This window comes from Peromyscus maniculatus, chromosome 3 (assembly GCF_049852395.1).
Source record: "Peromyscus maniculatus bairdii isolate BWxNUB_F1_BW_parent chromosome 3, HU_Pman_BW_mat_3.1, whole genome shotgun sequence".
Lineage (NCBI taxonomy): Eukaryota > Metazoa > Chordata > Mammalia > Rodentia > Cricetidae > Peromyscus > Peromyscus maniculatus.
Genome location: NC_134854.1, coordinates 164,723,797 through 164,742,042, shown reverse-complemented (window position 1 = coordinate 164,742,042; position 18,246 = coordinate 164,723,797). Strand labels below are relative to the sequence as shown.

The 18,246-nt window shown below is 42.2% G+C and overlaps 1 protein-coding gene and 1 long non-coding RNA gene across 4 annotated transcripts in view; one reads left to right on the top strand and one right to left on the bottom strand.

Moving 5' to 3' along the window:
• Sox5 (SRY-box transcription factor 5) overlaps positions 1 to 18,246 on the top strand; it is a 1,002,153-nt gene that overhangs the window by 392,827 nt on the left and 591,080 nt on the right. The gene's annotated exons all lie outside the window — the stretch shown is intronic.
• Positions 281 to 14,102, bottom strand: LOC121828171 (uncharacterized). Of its 2 annotated transcripts, XR_013050229.1 has the most exons (4): positions 14,070 to 14,102; positions 9,964 to 10,014; positions 4,752 to 4,890; positions 281 to 2,642 (listed from the first exon to the last, which is right to left on the bottom strand). It is a non-coding gene; the product is annotated as an uncharacterized LOC121828171 (long non-coding RNA). The 2 variants fall into 2 exon arrangements; XR_006070689.2 differs by lacking the exon at positions 14,070 to 14,102 and having other exon boundaries at positions 9,964 to 10,748.

Below are 18,246 nucleotides of genomic sequence, written 5' to 3'. Positions count from 1 at the left end.
ATTCTGTGTTGCTGTTCTTGTGGAATCTCCTTGAGCAATAAGATGCACACAGCCACCGGGCGGTGGTGGCACACACCTTTAATCCCAGCACTCGGGAGGCAGTGCTAGGCAGATCTCTATGAGTTTGAGGCCAGCCTGGTCTAGAGAGCAAGATCCAGGACAGGCACCAAAACTACACAGAGAAACCTTGTCTCAAGAAACAAACAAAACAAAACAAAACAAAACAAAACAAAAAAAGAAAAAGAAAAGAAAAGAAAAAAGAAAAAGTAAAAGAAAAATAAAAGAAAGAAAGAAAAAGAAAAAAATAATAAAAAGATGCACACAGCCATTAGTCCCTAAAAGTCCTGAGTATGAAGCCGGAATCCATTTCTTACAATTCCCCCATTGCAAATACATGGCTCATCCGTCTAGGAAATATTAGGTAGTTCCCCCTGTGTGCCAGACCTTGTGTGGTACTTTGGAATACAATGCAGACACATAATATTAACAATGAGCACTATTTAAAATAGATTCCAGTGGGGTGGGCACTGTCCAGTTGTTTCATGTATGTTTCCTTTAATCATCGAAACAGGTTTTTTTTTTTTATTGCTAATTAACCCTCCTCTATGCTAAGGAAATCACTGTGCTTTGGAGAGATAGTCACACAGATAAGAAGTTCCACTGCAGGGTTCAAACCTAGGCAGTAGATTTTTAATACCTGTTCAGACAGGCATTCTGCTTTATTCTTGCCTGAAACATCAGCATCAGACACAATCTGCAGTTTATGAAACTTTGAGGCCAGCTGGGGAGCCATATTTCAAGCAAGAATAAAATAATCCTGTAAGTGCTATGAGGAAATGAAGAGGCTACCTAGCAGGATGGTAGACATGAATAGATTAGACATGCTGCGTGGGTTCGTGTCTCCTAGCAGTGTGATTGGAACTCAAAAAAAGTCTAGTTTAAATATGGACAAAAGGGATATCTAATAACAAATGTTTGTGTTGTCACCTTATATTTTAGTATTAGAATATGGTTCATAGATTCTTTATGGAAGAAATCTCTTATATTAAGGGAATTAGAACCTAGAAATTTGGATTTTTCCCTAATAATTCTTATATTAGGAATGGTCGCACTGAATTAGATTTATGTACATCATCTATCTTTAGGGGGTTTAGAGAAAGCTCCGCATCTGCGGTGAGGAGAGAAAAGCTTCCATGCATTTTTTTTTTTTTTTTTGGCTCCATCTACAACAACAAAATCCTAATTTGGATAACTAATATGCTTAAGTATTCTCAGAAAAGGGTGATAATATATGAGAGCTGCTGGGTTGTTCCCACAAATCATTGTGCTTTACAGCCTTGATTTTGAAATATGTGGACTGGTGTGTGATTTATGCTGCCGGTGTTTCTTGTGTGTACTTAAGTATTCTTGCTTAATGTTATTAAATAAGCCCGAAGCTACAAATGGGCCTCCCTGAATCAGGACATTTGGCAGAGGCCTCTCCCTAAATTATGACCTGTATCCTTTGAAGGATGTCCTTTGTGGTCCACTCACATCTTTCTACTCTTTACCTGTCATTTGCTGAAAACTATTTTCCATGTTTTAATGACTGTTATCCATAAATGTGGTGGGCAATATTCATAATAGGCTTTCTAGCTGCAAATTTGGTTGGTTTGTAAGCTGCAAGTTGGTTTTCTTCTTTTCTATTTTTGAGACAGGGTCACATGTAGCCCAGACTGGCCTTGAACTTGCTATATAACCAAGGACAGCCCTGAATTTCAAATTTTCCTGCCTCCACCTCCTGAGTGCTTAGATTCCAGCTGTACACCACCACGTCTAGTATGTGCTGTTGGGAGTAACGCGAACACTCCTTGCAGTCTAGCCTAGCACTCTACCAGCCGAGCTACCTATGTCCTCAACCCATTTGACTAGTAACCGAAGTCGTTTTAGTTTTCATTTTTGTTGTGATAAAATCTGAGCAAGACCTTAGGGGACAAAGCTCTTTGCTAGTTCACAGTTCAAGTTTCCAGTCATCACTAGGGGAGGTCAAGGCAGGGACCGTAAGCAGCTGGTCACAGCCACCATCGGAAGCAGAGAGGGACGGTCAGTGCGCCGAGGCCCTTTGCTTGGATGGTGATCTCTTCCCTTACACGGTTCAGGGACCCAACCAGGTAGCGGTGCCACCCACCTTCAGGTATGTCTTCCACAAAATCGTGCAGTCTGTGCAATCCCACACAGATGTACCCACTAGCTAGCTCAGTCTAGATAATCCCTTATTGGGACTCTCTTCCAAGCTGATTCTAGGCTGTGAAAAGTTGACAGTTAAAACTAACCATCTTAGCCTTCAAAATGGCAAAGTTTGTATGCATTCCCTTTGGACAGTAGTCTTTAGGCGGTAAAGACTTACACACGAAACCTTTTTAAGTTTTATTACTTATCAAGTCTGTCCTGAACTTTCAACCCTCCAAAGACAAAGGAGCTTCTTCTTTGCATCTCTGCCTTCTAGAATGTAGCTCCTCATTTGGTAGACGTTATAAAATATGAAGAAACAATAATATTAACTCATGTATTTGAGTTGTTTATTCTGTCCAAGGAACTGTTCTGGGCTCTCTCCATTACTGATTGTTCCAATTGTTACTAAAGCTCAATGAGGCAGGTGGGACCTTGTGGAAAAAAGAGGGAGCTGAGGCACAGGATACTTAAAAAGTTTCCTCATGATGCACATTAGTTAGAGATGGATACATTAAAACAACAAAAAGAAGTAGAAACCAGACAGGATCTAAGGCTGTTGACTGTGTATTACTTTTCAGCCATTAATTTAAATGGAGTCATTTACTCTGGTTATTCTTAGTGACCATAAATTTAAACAGAATTGGTTGGCAAAATGTTGAGCTACAAGGTGAGATGTTTAAACAGTGAACTCATGAATAAGCACTCATGGCATTTTGGTGAAATCAGCCCTAAGTGGGGAATCCAACAATAAGGTCAGTTTCTAGAGTGAATGTTAAAACTTACAACTTGACTCCTTCTCCTCATGTTGTTTAAGTGGACCAACCTTTCCTCACATAGCAAGGAACAGTGCATCTGTATACAAGTGTGTGTGTGTTTGAGTATGTGTGCGTGCATGGGTGAGTGAGAGTGTATGAATGTGTGTATATGAGTGAATGTGTGTATGAGTGTGTGTCTGAATGAGTGTGTGTGTCTGAGTGAGTGTGTCTGAGTGAGTGTGTGCATGGGTGACTGTATGTATGAGTGAATACATAGCTATGTGCTATGAGTAAGTGTGTCTAAGTGTGTGTGTATATGTGTGTGAGTATGTATGCATGACTGAGTATGTATGACTCTGTGTGTGTGTGTGTGCTTATGGAAGTCAGAGAACAACTTTCATAAGTTGGTTCTCTCTTTATCATGTCGGACCAAATTATCCCTACTGAGGTATCTCACTACCCATTCCATAAAACTTGAAATGAAATAATTTCTGTAATTTGTAAGGAGTTATAGTTTATCTTAACCTTATACTTCCTCATTTTTTTGCATGAAGGAAAGAAAATAACAAAGAAACTAAAAAAAGAAGAGCCTGAGAAAATGGATTATGGTTTCTGTCAGCAGCAGTTATAAAAGGACCTCTGTCTGCTAAGAGATTATAAACTTGCAGAATTGACTAGATAGGATGCTATAAAATGTCAAAACTCTAAGCGTATACTTACACTTAACATTTAGAACCTCAGTTACAGACATTATTCTTTTAGTGATTTCCCAGGCAGTCAAGTTAACTATCTTTGTAACATATTCATATGTTTCCATTTGTGTTGTGTGTATGTATTAACTTTTTGTTACTGTAACAAATACCTGAAACAACTTACCTACAAGGAGAAAAAGTTTATTTGTACTCACAATGTTAGAGATTCAAGTCCATCTTGTATGTGTTTCACAGTGAAAATAGTTACCCTATGTCAATGACTCAGAAAAAAAAGAAAAAGAGATAAGAGCCTCATAATCTACTCTGTGGGTGTAATAGTTTTGACAGTTTGACACAACCCAATGACCTAACGACTTCCCATCAATCCAAAAATCTTAAAACTTCTACCACCTCACAAAATGCTACACCAGAGAGCATGCCTTCCAGATGTGGACTTGTCAGAGATCCCTCAAGATATAAAATATAGTGAGAGGGAACAGGAAAGATGGAGGGAGAGAGGGAGACAGGAAGAGAGGGTGAGACATAGACAGGGACAGACAGAGACAAAGGGAAAGGCAGAGACAGACAGAGAGACATGTACTTGCCAAGGGAGCCAGAAATCTCAGTGATTTCCCCATCTTGGTTTCATTTGATACTAGTTTACACTTTTGAAGCTTGATTCATGAGGAAGAGGCAAAGAAAGACTCAGAAGATGGCTTTTGACTGTGTCATAGAATTGTGCCCTCCTCTCTCCTTAAATGAGAGATTATTAATTTAGTGGATACCACAGAATCCTTAGCTCATGGTTAAAGGCACTTATAGGAAGACACAATTTTCATGAAAAATGATAATAAGCATGTCTCCTAGCCTTCGGTTCATTTGTTTTTCTGTTTTCTAGACACTGTTCAGTTATGTAAATAGAGTTTGACATTGCTAAATATTGATTTAGCTCATGGTTTAAACAGCATTCATCAGTTGTATTTCACATTCTGTGATAACATTATTTAGATTTAGGAGCACACTGATATTATGTATATGTAACAAACCACTTTTGCTAAATTATTTTTCTGTGTAGAGTTTATTTAAGTCTCACCTGTTTCATGTTGGTTTTTATTAAGTTTTATTTCTGAGGTGGTGTGTTTCGAGGTGGTCCTTCAGTTCTCCTCTTGTAAAAGGTGTTGTGTAGGGAAACATGGCCGTTGAAGACAGATACACTTGCATGAAGAAACCACCTAAGGATATCGAAGTGACACTTCATCTCTTACTATGTGCCCATCTACCATAGATTAAAACTGTTTCATAGAGGAGTATACAGGACACCAGCTGTGCATCAGAGCATCAAAATGATCTAATTACACTATACATATGCTTCTTACAAGGAAAGCAATACTTTTTAAAATTGTGGGCTTTAAAAAAAAAAGTTTTGGGAGAGGACCAAATCTGGTCTACTCGATGCTTTAACATCATCTTTAAAGTACCAGCACCTTCAAACACCAGTGATGCTCCAGGGAAGATGGCAGAGCCCTCTAACACCAGAGCATGGAAGGCAGAAACAGCAGCTATTAGAAGATTACAGCCAGCCTGGGCTACATAGTGAGGTGGAGACTAGGCAGAGCTACATTGTGAGACTGTGTCTCAAAACAGACAACAAAATAAAAATATAGGCATGCATGTATATTCTAGCTCACAGCGTGTCTGAAAAAACCAGAGTAGCGCTGTCCCTTTTGTGGGGAACAGTCATTCAAATTACTTCTCTAGACCCTTGCACATCGTGGGCTCTTACTACTCCGTCCCTTTCTCATTGACTGTATTTCATTCTGTTATGAGGTCTGGGAAGACGGCTCAGTTTGTCAAGTGCTCAGCGTACAAGCGCGGAAACCTGAGTTCCATCCCCAGAAGAGCCTCTTTGAAGGGCCAGGTGTGGTGATGCATTTGTAATCCCAACACTGAGGAAAGAGACAGGCTATGGTCTTGGGAACTGCTGGTCAGCCAGCTGAGCTGAATAAGCAGGCTCCAGATAAAGAGGGACCATGACTCAAATTGGGGAGGGTATCTCAAAAGAAAGAAGCCTGAAAAGTGGAGAGTTACTGAGGTTGACGTCTGAAGTCCACATATATGCAATTACATGTGTACATGTACCACCTAACACACATCTACTGCCACACACACACATGTTCACTTGTGCATGAACACACACAGATAGAACAATTGAGTCTGTATTAAAATAAATATTTGTTGTACTTAATTTCCCTCTGGTGTACACATCATCTATCTCCTGTCTAGCTCTTGTCTTGGTAATCTGTAGTGACCATACTGTCCCCTGACTCAATTTGAAGATGACTAAATATTGTGATGCTGGATCGTCCATAAAGACACTGTCACAGTGACTCTGAGCCACAGGGACACTCAGTACTGTTGATTGATGACTGATTCTCACATAGCCTTTTCAGTACCATAGCCCTTGTCTTGGACTGCCTCAGAGTTTAGTGGGAATTTCACACCATTTGTAAAATTAAAGGCCTACGTTTGTCCTTGAGACAAATGGCAAAGCTGGTTAGGGTTGGTTTTAATCTGGTGTTTTGGCAAGGATCCCATGGGGACACACAAATTAAAACATAGTCCCAGGTCAATTATAGCAGTGTGTCTTTTGAGTGGGAAAGCCTCAGTGGCTGGTGTGACAGGAGCTTGGTGACCCTGCTGAGTGTCATTAATTTTATTGTCCTAAGCGAATAATGAAAATTGGACCTATTGTTTGGCTTTCAAACTAAAATTGTACACCATTATCTAGATGAACGGCATCTGAAGAGCCCCCCACAGCATGCAGTCAGGAGAAAGAGTTGAACAAAGTGAGTTTCTTAATATAGAAACGATTCTTAAATATGAAAATAGAAGCATTGCTGTGAGTCCAAAACATAGGATTCAGTGAGAAAGAAAACCATGGCGATAGGAAGTGTGGAGTTTGTTTCTGGAGTGCTCTAACACTCAGGGCATGTGAACATCAGTGTAGGCAGTCGGTAGAAAGCACAGAGTGGATTTAACATAACAGCTCACTGGTATTTTAGTAGGGTCTTTATGATGACTCTGCTGGGTGACCTCTCTACCCAACAGTGCAGTGGTTAAAAGGGGTCTTTGGAATTAATTAGCTTTAATGCTCAATTAGCCAATTAGGGGTTCCTAAGCAAGTTACTTAACCTCTAGCTTCCCTTACTTTCCTCAGCTAAAAAATGGGGTGATGCTAACGTTTCTGTCCTCATGATCATGGTCCTCTGACCAATGAATGGGACAATGATTCTAAGTCCTTTGTCCATGGGAGGCTGTCACCCGTGCTGGGGTGGGCTTTGGTAATGTGGCTGTCTTGGCGTCATTTTTGCTCCTGTTAGTGACCTCTCACTCATATTCCTATAAGTAACCCTGAGAAACCTCATTGACTCTGGTGGTATCTGCATACTGGTCTGTTGTAGGCTCCGTATCTAGGGTGAATAGATGTGTCTGTGTGAGAGACAATTTATGAAGAGGCTTGTCTCTGCTGTTTTATCATAAAAGCAGAACACTGATGTAAATGCTTAGTGATTCTGTTCACTGAGAAACATCGCTCAAGGCAAGAAACACCCGCTCAGATTTTGTTCTGTGCTCTTTCTTTTTTCCCTGTATCTGCAATAGCAATGGATACGATCTCAGTGAAAACTCCCAAGACTCCTTGCAACCCCCAAATAATAATGTCCTCTGGAGTTGGCACAGTGAGAGAGGAGGTCAGTGTAGCTGGAGAGTTTTCTCTCCGGGTCCCGCCAAACCCTGGCAGTCTGACAGCCCACTTATAAAATAAATACACAGGCACCTACATTGTTTAAACTGTTTGGTCTAATGGCTCAGGCTTCTAGCTGTCTAGTTCTTACATCTTAAATTAATCCATTTCTATAAATCTATACCTTGCCACATGGCTCGTGGCTTACCTGCATCTTCACATGCTGCTTGTCATGGTGGTGGCTGGCAGTGTCTCCCTCTACCTTCCTGTTCTCTCAATTCTCCTCTCTGTTAGTCCTGCCTATACTTCCTGCCTGGCTACTGGCCAATCAGTGTTTTATTTATTGACCAATCAGAGCAACACATTTGACATACAGACTATCCCACAGGTCAGCTCTCTGTTAGGCTTTCTGAGTAACTCCCCAAATGTGGTGTATTGGGCTGGGGAGATGGCACTGTAGTTGCGAGCACTGGGTACTCTCACAGAGGACCCGTGTCAGATTCCCAGCACCCACCTGATGGCTCACAACCACTTGTTACTAATTCCATAGAATCTGATGCACTCTTCTGGCCTCTCTAGGCTTCTGTACACATGTGGTGCATATAAACTCATGCGGGTTCTCTCTCTCTCTCTCTCTCTCTCTCTCTCTCTCTCTCTCTCTCTCTCTCACACACACACACACACACACACACACACACACACACACACACCTGTAAGAATATAAATACATAAATATGAATAACTATTTTTGGAGGTCGTGAATCTAAGAACTATTTAACACTTGTTTAAACTTAAGTTTCTGAGTCCTGCTTCCCAGGATTCTAACTTGGGAGGGTGTGCTGTTTCCCTTAAGTCCACACTTTGGCCTTCTTCCTCAGCTGGATATTTCCTACAGAGCACCATTTTCTGCAGCTGGTAGAATATAGATAATTCAGAGGGATACCAGCTTATTCTTAATGATGGTCAAACATCAGAATGTATTGTGGATATTTATAAAATGCCTGGGTCACACACTCAGAAATTCTGATCAGTGCAGCTGCTTTTGAGCTCAAAAAACTGTAGAGAAATATAAAAATGCCCCTCACTCCTGACAACAGATGTCCAATGAAAATGGTTCATCCTTTGTACAGCCAAGATTGATAGCCACTGCCATAGCCCTTCACCTCTCCACGTTGCTATTTGAATACTTCTCAATGGTTACCAGGTAGAAAGCTGGGAAAGATCACATTCCTTGCAAATAACTAATCCAAGAAGTGAAGGCTGATTTATCAGCTGCCCCTCACTTATACTTTGATTAGGTCTCAAAATATGACAAGTTCGACTTAATTGTTAGGGTAGAGTAAATGAGACCCGTAGATAGCAGGGAAATGGAGACCTCTAGGTTTATTTCTCAAGCATCACATCAATCTGCCCAGTTAAGTGATTAAAGGGGCAACTCTCAGCTGCAAAGGGAACTCAGCCCTGATTTGTTCAGGGTCATGAGCAGCGACTTGAGACCATCTTGTTTGCAGATACCCCTTTCATGCTATTAGGCTGTCAGTTGACAGACTCCGCAAGATTTATGGCTCAGAACTCAAGTGTACACATGTGTGGGAAGGTGGGATGGGGTGACGGCTGAGGTGGGGGAGAACAGGAGACAGACAGCATCTAGGTATGGCTGTGAATAGCATAGGCCAGTCTCTCCCCCACTTTCTCCCTCCCTCTCTTCTCTCCCCCTTCCTCTTTCCCTCTCTCGTAATTCTCTCATATACACGCTCTCTCGTTCTCTTTCATGCTTTTAGATTCTTTAATAACTGCTATAGCAAATTAAAATATAAATTGAGCCTTCACAAGGAAGCCCCTAATTTTTATTAAGACTCCTAGAGTGCTTTTAATAAAGTTCTGTGGGGGGCTTGAGAATGAAGATAGAGAATCCCTTTCTCTCAGAGTTGATGAAATTTCTCATGCTTTTGGGAAAATTCTATTTCCACGGTGCTGAGTGACTTTTCCTCAAGAGATCCATCCACCTCAAGTAGAACATCTCCCACAGACCAAAGAAACAACTGCAGGCACATCTGGCTTGGTGAAGTGATAAGGCACTTGGGTGACTTGGGGAGTGGCATCACCAGGAAGCCCACTCCAGCCGGAAGAGGACTCAGGGAGCTCCGTCCCTGTATCCCCTCTGCAGCTCGCAGGCAGCTCCACCTTGGGAGAGTCTCCTCCCCCCAGTGACTGTTGACTGCTGTGACCCTCTGCCAAGCACCCTGGACTCTCGGGATCATTTGGGAGTTTTATGAGTCTCATTCCACCTTACATGAGAGAGTGCTTCATCCAGAGGGAGCCATAACATGCTACATGGCATACATTACTGCATGGTATTGGACCTGTTCACGTTTTTCTACTTTATGTGGGTTTAGAACTACCTGTTGTCCTTGCAGTACAGATGGTAGTGGCCCCTGAATCCTTCTGCTTCAGGAGGGAAGCCCAGGGCTATGTCTAAGAACTGTGGACCTCGCTGCTGACTTTGCCTGTTCCCTTTTATCCCTTAGGGCTGAAAGTAGCTAAACAAGTGTGACCACCTTACCTCACAGCCTGAAATCCTTCTGGGGCTCCATACTGCTTCCTTTTCTCCTTGCTGTCACCAAAGAGAAGCAAGGTTACCATCACGGCAGAGCAGTCCCTGGCAATAGGAACGGTGCTGGGCTGACACAGGACCGTGAGCTGCTTGCTGGAGTCCATGAACATCAGGAAGCCAATTCAGGACAGGAAGCTGGACCACTCAGGGTCTGTTCCTCAGCAACACATTTCCTGTAGCTAGGTTCTACATCCTGAAATACCTACAAACTCCGTAAAGAGTGCCACCAACTGGGGACCAACTTTAAGCCTGTAAGCCTGGGGGCGTTTTATATTCAAACCATAACAGCCCTTTTAGGATTTCCTACATCCAAATGTAGTGCAGCCTACGTAGTAGATCCTTTTCCCATTGCTGTGACAAAATTCCCAAGGAAAGTCGCTCGGGGAAGAAGGGTTTGTCTGTACTCACAGTTGGAGTGCCCAGTCTGTCTTGGTGCAGAAGTCAGGGAGCAGGAGGAAGCTGGTCACACGTCCACAGTCAGAAAGCGGGCAGTGAGGTGTACATGTGCTCAGCATGCCTGCTCTTTCTCACTGAGTCCTGGACCTCAGCCATAGAATAGTGCCACTTATGCTTAGAGTTACCTAGGTTTAACTCAACATAGACCTTCCCTCAGCAGACAAGCCTAGAGCTCTGTCTCCTAGATGGTTCTTGACTGTGTCAAGTTAACAGTATTGATCATACCAGCATATAACATGTATCTGGGGCCAGGATTTTGTTCCATTTCCATGTCACTGGCCATGTCCACACACACACACACACACACACACACACACACACACACACACACACACGCTCACACACATACTCGCACACATGCCCACACATGTACCCACATGCACACTCCACACCCACACACTTCTCTAGCAGTCATAATCTCCCAGTACTCTGTTCTCGTTCAATGTCCTTCTCACATTCTGCTCCTTTCCCCCAAAATTGAATTCCTCTCTAGAAAACCTCAGAAACATTCCTCTCTTCAAGACTCACTTTTTCCTTAAAGGGGGCCATTTCCTCTTCCATCTGTGTGGGCAGGGGCAACATTCTCTAATGCCTCCAGAGTACCTAATGCTGCGTCCTCCATCGCTCACCACCAGGCATTCAAATGGCACTATTCTGTGACCTCCCCGGGGATGGCATTTGCAAGCTGACTCAATGTCTTGCTTGCTTTTCTCCATTGCCTCATAACTTACTGAGCATGTCAAATCCAAGTTTTCCTTTTTTAATTTATTTTTTTAATTTCCTATATGAGGACTGTATTTACATCACCCCCACCCCCACCCCTTCCCTCTACAGCCTCTCCTGTGGCTTCCTCCCCGAAGCTCCCTGGAAAATGCATAGCCTCTTTTTTTTCCATACACCTTCACCAGTTTTCAGCTTTTATCTCTCAGATTTAAGCCTGTGCATATGTGAGGAGATGAGTGTTGGGGTAAGAATGGCACCAGCCAAGTCACGTGACAGGCTTGGACAGTACACACACAGCCTGCCTCTGTGTAGTTATGAAGGTAAAAGAGGATTTTCAGTACCCGGAGAAGCATACTTGCTGCGGGTTGTCCTTCCTCACACACGAGTGCAGCTGTGGTGTGTGCGGCATTCTCCTCGTTTTTATTGGCTGGTGTGGAATTGTCACCTGCCCTCTTAGGCTCTCCCTGCAGACAGGGCCTGACTCTTCTCTGCTCCCGGATTCCCTGTGGTCTGAACATTGCTAAGGAGACCTTCCTTGTTCTCATGTTGCCCATGAGTTTTATAAACAGCCTTTTTGTTTCATGTTTGTCTTTCCTTTCCCAGGGACTCTGGCACAAGCTACTGTGGGGGGATTACGGGGTCAGGGAACAACCTCTCAAATATGGCTGCCCTCTGAGAATGCTATTGTCTTCAGATGTCCTCGGAGCTTCTGTCACCATTTTCCCAGGATGCTTTCTGTGGATCACACAATTGCCCACCTGTCAGCTTGCTTGACCAGTGCTCCAAATTCCTGGGGATATGTGCACGGCCTTGACCATGGTGGCAGCGTGAGGACACAGCATAGCTTAGCAACGTTAGTCATATCTGTAGCTTCCTATACATCTATAGTGGAATTAGTGAAGTCCTTTTGCCTAGATCATACTTGGTACCCAAATGCAACCTATTCTGACTTTAGTACATTTTAATATTTCTCATTTCTTGTCAAACTCTTTTTGGTATAATGCCAGATGAAGAATGTATGAAATGGCTAAATATTGGCTACATCAGGTGAAGAATGCAAACCATTTATATTTTACCCTAATGAATTGTGTAGCAAGATGGCCCAGGATGTGGCTAAGTAGGAGAGAGCTTGCCCTAGCATGCTTGAGGCCCTGGGTGTGATCCCAGTAGTGGCAGATAAAATTGTGGCAGTATTGTGTAACACTGTGGAGACAATTCATTAACCAAACAATCATGTGTAATGGTTTCTTTTGAAACATCACTTATTAAAAATTGTCTCTGAGGAACTGATTGGAAGTGAGAATTGACTGTAGCATCGTGAGGTTTTAAGGACACGGCCCGGAGCCTTCAGATGTAGTTTGGGCCTTAGAACAATGATGGATTCTGACAATATTTTTCAGAACGTATTTTTTTCTCTTGAGGAGTTAAAAAAAAATGCTTCATGGAATTTTCTAAAAGGTGAGCACGATTTTAAAGAATGCAGTTACAGCTGGTACCTTCATTTCCAAAGAGGGGAATGCAAAAAGTTTGTATAACCAATTAAAGTTTTCTCTTACTTGAAAAATATCTTTATAATCATGAATATGTTCTTAATTTTTATGTGGCTGATATTCTTCACTATAAGAAGCTCTTTGGTAGGCTCATGAAGGTAATTATCTCTTTGAAAGGAGTCAGTTCCTCCACTTGGGGAGTGTTGGGTTACATTTAAGAGCTGAGCAGGCCCTGTTTTTATTTGTCATGGAAATTCAAGTTGTAGTAATAATGTGTATTTGCTGTGGCTTCAATACTGAAAGCACACCAGACTCAGCATAGAATAATATAACAGACACATTTGCATCCATCTACATAAATACATCCCTGAGTGTGTCCTCCACACCTGTAACCACATGTCTGCCTGCCCGGCTCCTTATAAGATTGGCTTCCCTCCCTGGGAGTTTGAATTCTACATTGATGGGTCTTCTTTTATACTTACTAATTCTATTCTCTATTATATTCCAAAAGGCATCGTATTATCCGCCTTGTCCAATTTGCTTCTGTGTCTCATTAAAGTGGCCTGCTGTGAAGCTAATTTTTCTTGCTCATTTTATTGATATTTTGGGAGAGTGAGAATTTTCCCCCAGCAGTTCTTCCTTTAGTATAGGGTTGTAGTAGCTGTCAAGAGAGGGCTTTAAAACCATCCTCTAAGCTAAATCAAAAATAAAAGCAGCTTATTTTAGTCTCTCTATTGAAATATAAATTACAGGTCATCGATCTTTTTCCCACCTCCTTGCAATTATTTTTATTGAAGATTTTTTTTAAAGTAAGACAATGCAATACATTTTAAAAAGCAAATAAACAAACCTCAAGAATAAGAATAGCACCAAAATGGGTTTGTAAGTGGCTGTGGCACATTTAGTGGGAGAAAGGCATCATCAGGGGAGCTTTGCTTTTATCTACAACAGCACAGAGTAGAGTGTGCAAGGGATGAGGTTAACGCAACTCTGAGTCAATCTAAAAATCTCACCATGGAGGGACAGTTTAACTCTGGGAGTATAGGCTCTCCTTGAGGCAGTGTGGGGGGAACATGGGCCTTGGACTTGGAAGCTTAGTTCTTCCATTCAGGTCAACTACTTTCCCCAAGAATTCAAGCTCTTAGAACACTATCTTGTTAGAAGAATGCCTGCATTCTGTTTTCTACTGTCACTATGAATTACTTGTAGGACTATATATGTTGTAAACACACACACACACACACACACACACACACACACACACACACATGAGTATACACACATACATGCTCACTTTCATAAACATGTATATACACACATAGTTGTCATCACACTCACACACACATACACACACAGGTGCTCTCACAGGCATACACTCATACTCACATACACAACTTCTTCTACTTCTTCTCCTTCTTCTCCTCCTCCTCCTCCTCCTCCTCCTCCTCCTCCTCCTTCTTCTTCTTCTTCTTTTATTTTTGGTTTTTCTAGACAGGGTTTCTCTGTGTAGTTTTGGTGCCTGTCCTGGATCTCGCTCTGTAGACCAGGCTGGCCTCGAACTCACAGAGATCCACCTGGCTCTGCCTCCCGAGTGCTGGGATTAAAGGCATGTGCCACCACTGTCCAGCTCACAACTGCTCCTTAAATGACTATGTATCCCTTTCTCCTCTGAGATCCAGTTGTGGGTTTTCCTATGAGAGACGGCTGGCTGAAAGCTGCTGGAGACAGCGGACCTGTGGCTGCCTAAATCTGCCCCTGGTTCTACCTCTTCCCTTTATTTCTCAATCTCTGTTTGCTCTGCAAACTCAAAATGGTCTTATAAGAGTATGAGAAAACTGTCTATTTGTAAAGTGCTCTTACAAAATCCTCCCTGGCATATAAAAGGCATGATCTTACTGTGTTTGCCAAATAAAAATTTTGATAGCTAGAGTTAGAAACCAAATAAATATTGCTTGGAAAAATATAACAAGTTACAGGTTTTAGTAAAACAAAGAAACTTGGAACCTTCTATAGACACCCCCAGAGTTAGCACTGAGAGATGGAATTGTTCTGTCTGAGATAGTTCCAGCTAGTTGAGACATCTTGGAGGGCCATGTCTACATCGCATCACCAGGGGCGAGGTGGAAGGGCCCACCTAGATCACCAGGCTGTGTCAGGAGGCGTGATCACTCAATTGACCTGTAAGTTCTCCTGTGTGCCGCACCGGCCCTGTGGTGGCTAATCTCACTGTCCACTTGACCCACCTGGGAAGAGGAAACTTGAGTAGAAGAGTTGTCCATGTTGGATTGGCCTACAGGCACATCTTTAGGGGAAATTTCCTTGATTTCTCATTGATGTAACAGGGTACAGCTCACTGTGGGTGGCACCATCCCTAGGCAGGTGGACCTGCACTGTGTAAGAATACGAGGCTGGGGGCGAGCCAGTGAGCAACACATTCTCCCTGTTACTTCCTCTTCCACATTGCCCATGTACTCAAGTATTTCTCACAAGTTTATCGCTATGTCTCTCCATGTCTCCCTACCTAGATTTGCTCTCTGCCATCTTCTCTGTGCATTTGTTTTTCAGTTCCTCTATCTGTTTTCTATCAAATTTTATGATAGTGGACTGGTTAGCAATTACTGTCAACTTGACACAGACTATACTCCCTTGGGAACAGGGAACCTCAGTTGAGGAACTGCCAGATTAGATTAGCCTGTGAGCATGTCCATGGGGCACTGGCTTGAGTGCTGGCTGATGTAGGAGGACCCAGCCCACTGTGGGCAGGACTATCACCAGAAAGGTGGGCTTGAGCTGTAATAAAAAGGAGAGCCAAGCATGAGCAAGCCGATGAAGAACACGTTTCTGAGGTTTCTGCTGTAGGTTCTTGCTTTGATGTCCCTTGATGATGGACTGTATCCATAAGAGAAAGTAAACATTTCCTCTCCAAGTTTGTGTTACATGAATCTTAAAAGGTCTTATTAATAAAAATAAACCTGGAGCCAGGCATTGGGGTGAACGCTGAAAGATCAGAGAGACAGAACAAGCCACAGACACCTCACCTCGACAACTCCTCAGCTGATCCTGTTTCCTCAAATTGGAAGCCTCTGTGTCCTCATCCAAATGGATCTCAGCTGAAATGCTGCTAAAAGCCTAAAAGCTTAAAAGGCTCTAGTTCCTGATCCTCATGCCTTTTATACCTTTCTGCTTCCCGCCATCACTTCCTGGGATTAAAAGCATGTGTCACCATACCTGGCTGTTTCCAGTGTGGCTTTGAACTCACAGAGATCCAGAATGCTAGGATTAAAGGTGTATGTGCCACCATTTTCTGGCCTCTGTATAGATAATCTAGTGGCTGTTCTGTCCTCTGACCCCAGATAAGTTTATTAGGATGCACAATATATTGGGGTGCACAATATATCACCACAAGTTTGCTTTTTGTCCCAGTGTTACCACAGTGACAGAGATCAGACTTGAACTGGTAGAGTCCCTCAATTTGAGATTAGACGTGAGTTCCTTCATCCAATGAAGATGGCTTCAAAGTCTTCATTGGTCAAACAGTGCTTAGGCCTTTCAGAGATACATATAGATGACATATCCCCTTCATATATATATATATATATATATATATATATATATATATATGTGTGTGTGTGTGTGTGTGTGTGTGTGTGTGTGTGTGTGTGTAAGACTTATACCTTTATCTATTAGAATAAAAAATGAAAATTAGAACATTGAAATTCTACATGAAATGTTGCAATCCATTGGCTTGGCAAATCTAAGTAATCTAGAAGGTTCCATGATGAAGAAGGAAGTTTCAGAAATGAAATAATAATTTTTGTAGCTTCTGGGATTTTTAAGTACTGATAAATTATCTTTAGGTTTTTGTCCATTTGAAGGTAAGAGCTGTGTTGCTTCATTTCACCAGCCACATAGTGTGTGAGATACTAGGTCTCAGTACATGCTTGCTGAACTCTGAGAAAATGGATAGATAAATCTCTTGGGGATAAGAAACCAAGAATCAAATATTTGCCATTATTGAGCAAAATATTTGCCAATATTGAGCAAAAACGTAAGTGATGTCGTGGGAGTGGATGACACAGAGTGTACAATAGAAGGTAGCATTTTACTTTTTACAGACAATGCAGCCCTCATGGCTGAGGACCAGGAAGGGCACCAAGATAACGATTTGGAAGTGTGACTCCTGACTGCTGTGTTTACTTTCTGTACAGAGCCAGTTAGAGGAGAAGGAGCGTGCAAGATACTGCCACACACACTTAGTTTCTTTTGGAGTAAAAGATTGTCTCAGGCAGAAAATACGCCATAACCTTCTGTTGCATAAGCACACCCTAGACTTTTCAAATTTGTCTTTTAAAAACTCATAAAATAATTAGAGCAGACTGCCACCAGCTCCTTTCAGTATCGACAAGAAAATTACAGTGTTTGAGAAAAGAATTCTTTTGTTTCAAAGGGAATTGAAACAGACTGTCTTAACAAATCCTACTAATTAAAACGAGCAATGCAGGGAAGGAGGTGGGGAGGTTCGGAGGGAGAAGGGGAGTGTGCGGGCAGTGTAGGTGACGGCAACATGAAATAGTCACCCATTGCGTTCCCTGTCTTCCTCACTTTCTCCTTGTGATTGCAGGCTCACAGAGAAACCGTGGGCTGCTCTCAGCAAGCTGGTGGGGACTTGGTATTTCCATTTGGGGACACCCAGAATAATTAGCATTTGGACCGGAAGGTCTAATTTAGTTTCACCCCTTAGATAGGACACCTGGATGGTTAAAAAGGCAACATTACTATTTTTCTCCTTCGTAAATAAGTTAAATGATAATTTTGGTTTTAAAAGTGAATATTATATGCCTAGGAGTGAGAAATGAGATACAAACATACACATATATATGTATGTATATTGGAGCTTTTTTAATTAAAAAGGAAAACATATGTTACTATAATGTTTATACTTGACAGTAATTTAAGGAAGAAAGCTTTAAGTTTATGTACCTAAAGTGAGAGCGTTTGAACAATAAAACATCAATCACAGTCACTGCAGATGTGCAGTTATTCTGTTGGAGGCAGCCAAGTGCTCTGGCTCATAGATCTCAGTGTTGCTGTGTGTCAGGGGACTCAGAAAAACTGGAGGGTAAGGTACGAGTTGGTAGGAAATTTCCTATCTAGACCTCACACTCAGAGCTCTCATTTTGGTAGTAAACCAGGTGAACAACCTACAACATATACAGGTAGTTTAATTTGTACTGTACTGATTCTTTTTCTGTTAAAACACTCCTCGGTCAATATTTTGAACGCTGTCAGCCATTTTTGTCAATAAACAAGTTGAGGAATAAAGATGTTCTGTTTCCATAGAAAGTGGGAGGGAGGCAGAGATTTGCGGGGGGGGGGGGGTGAAGAGGGGAGAAGAGAGAGGAGAAAAAGGAGGATAGATCCATGATAGATGATTGATAGAGAGTAATTAGATGATGGAAGGATGGATGGATGGATGGATGGATGGATGGATGGATGGATGGATGGGTGGGTGAATGGATGGATGGGTGGGTGTGTGAATGGATGGATGGGTGGGTGAATGGAT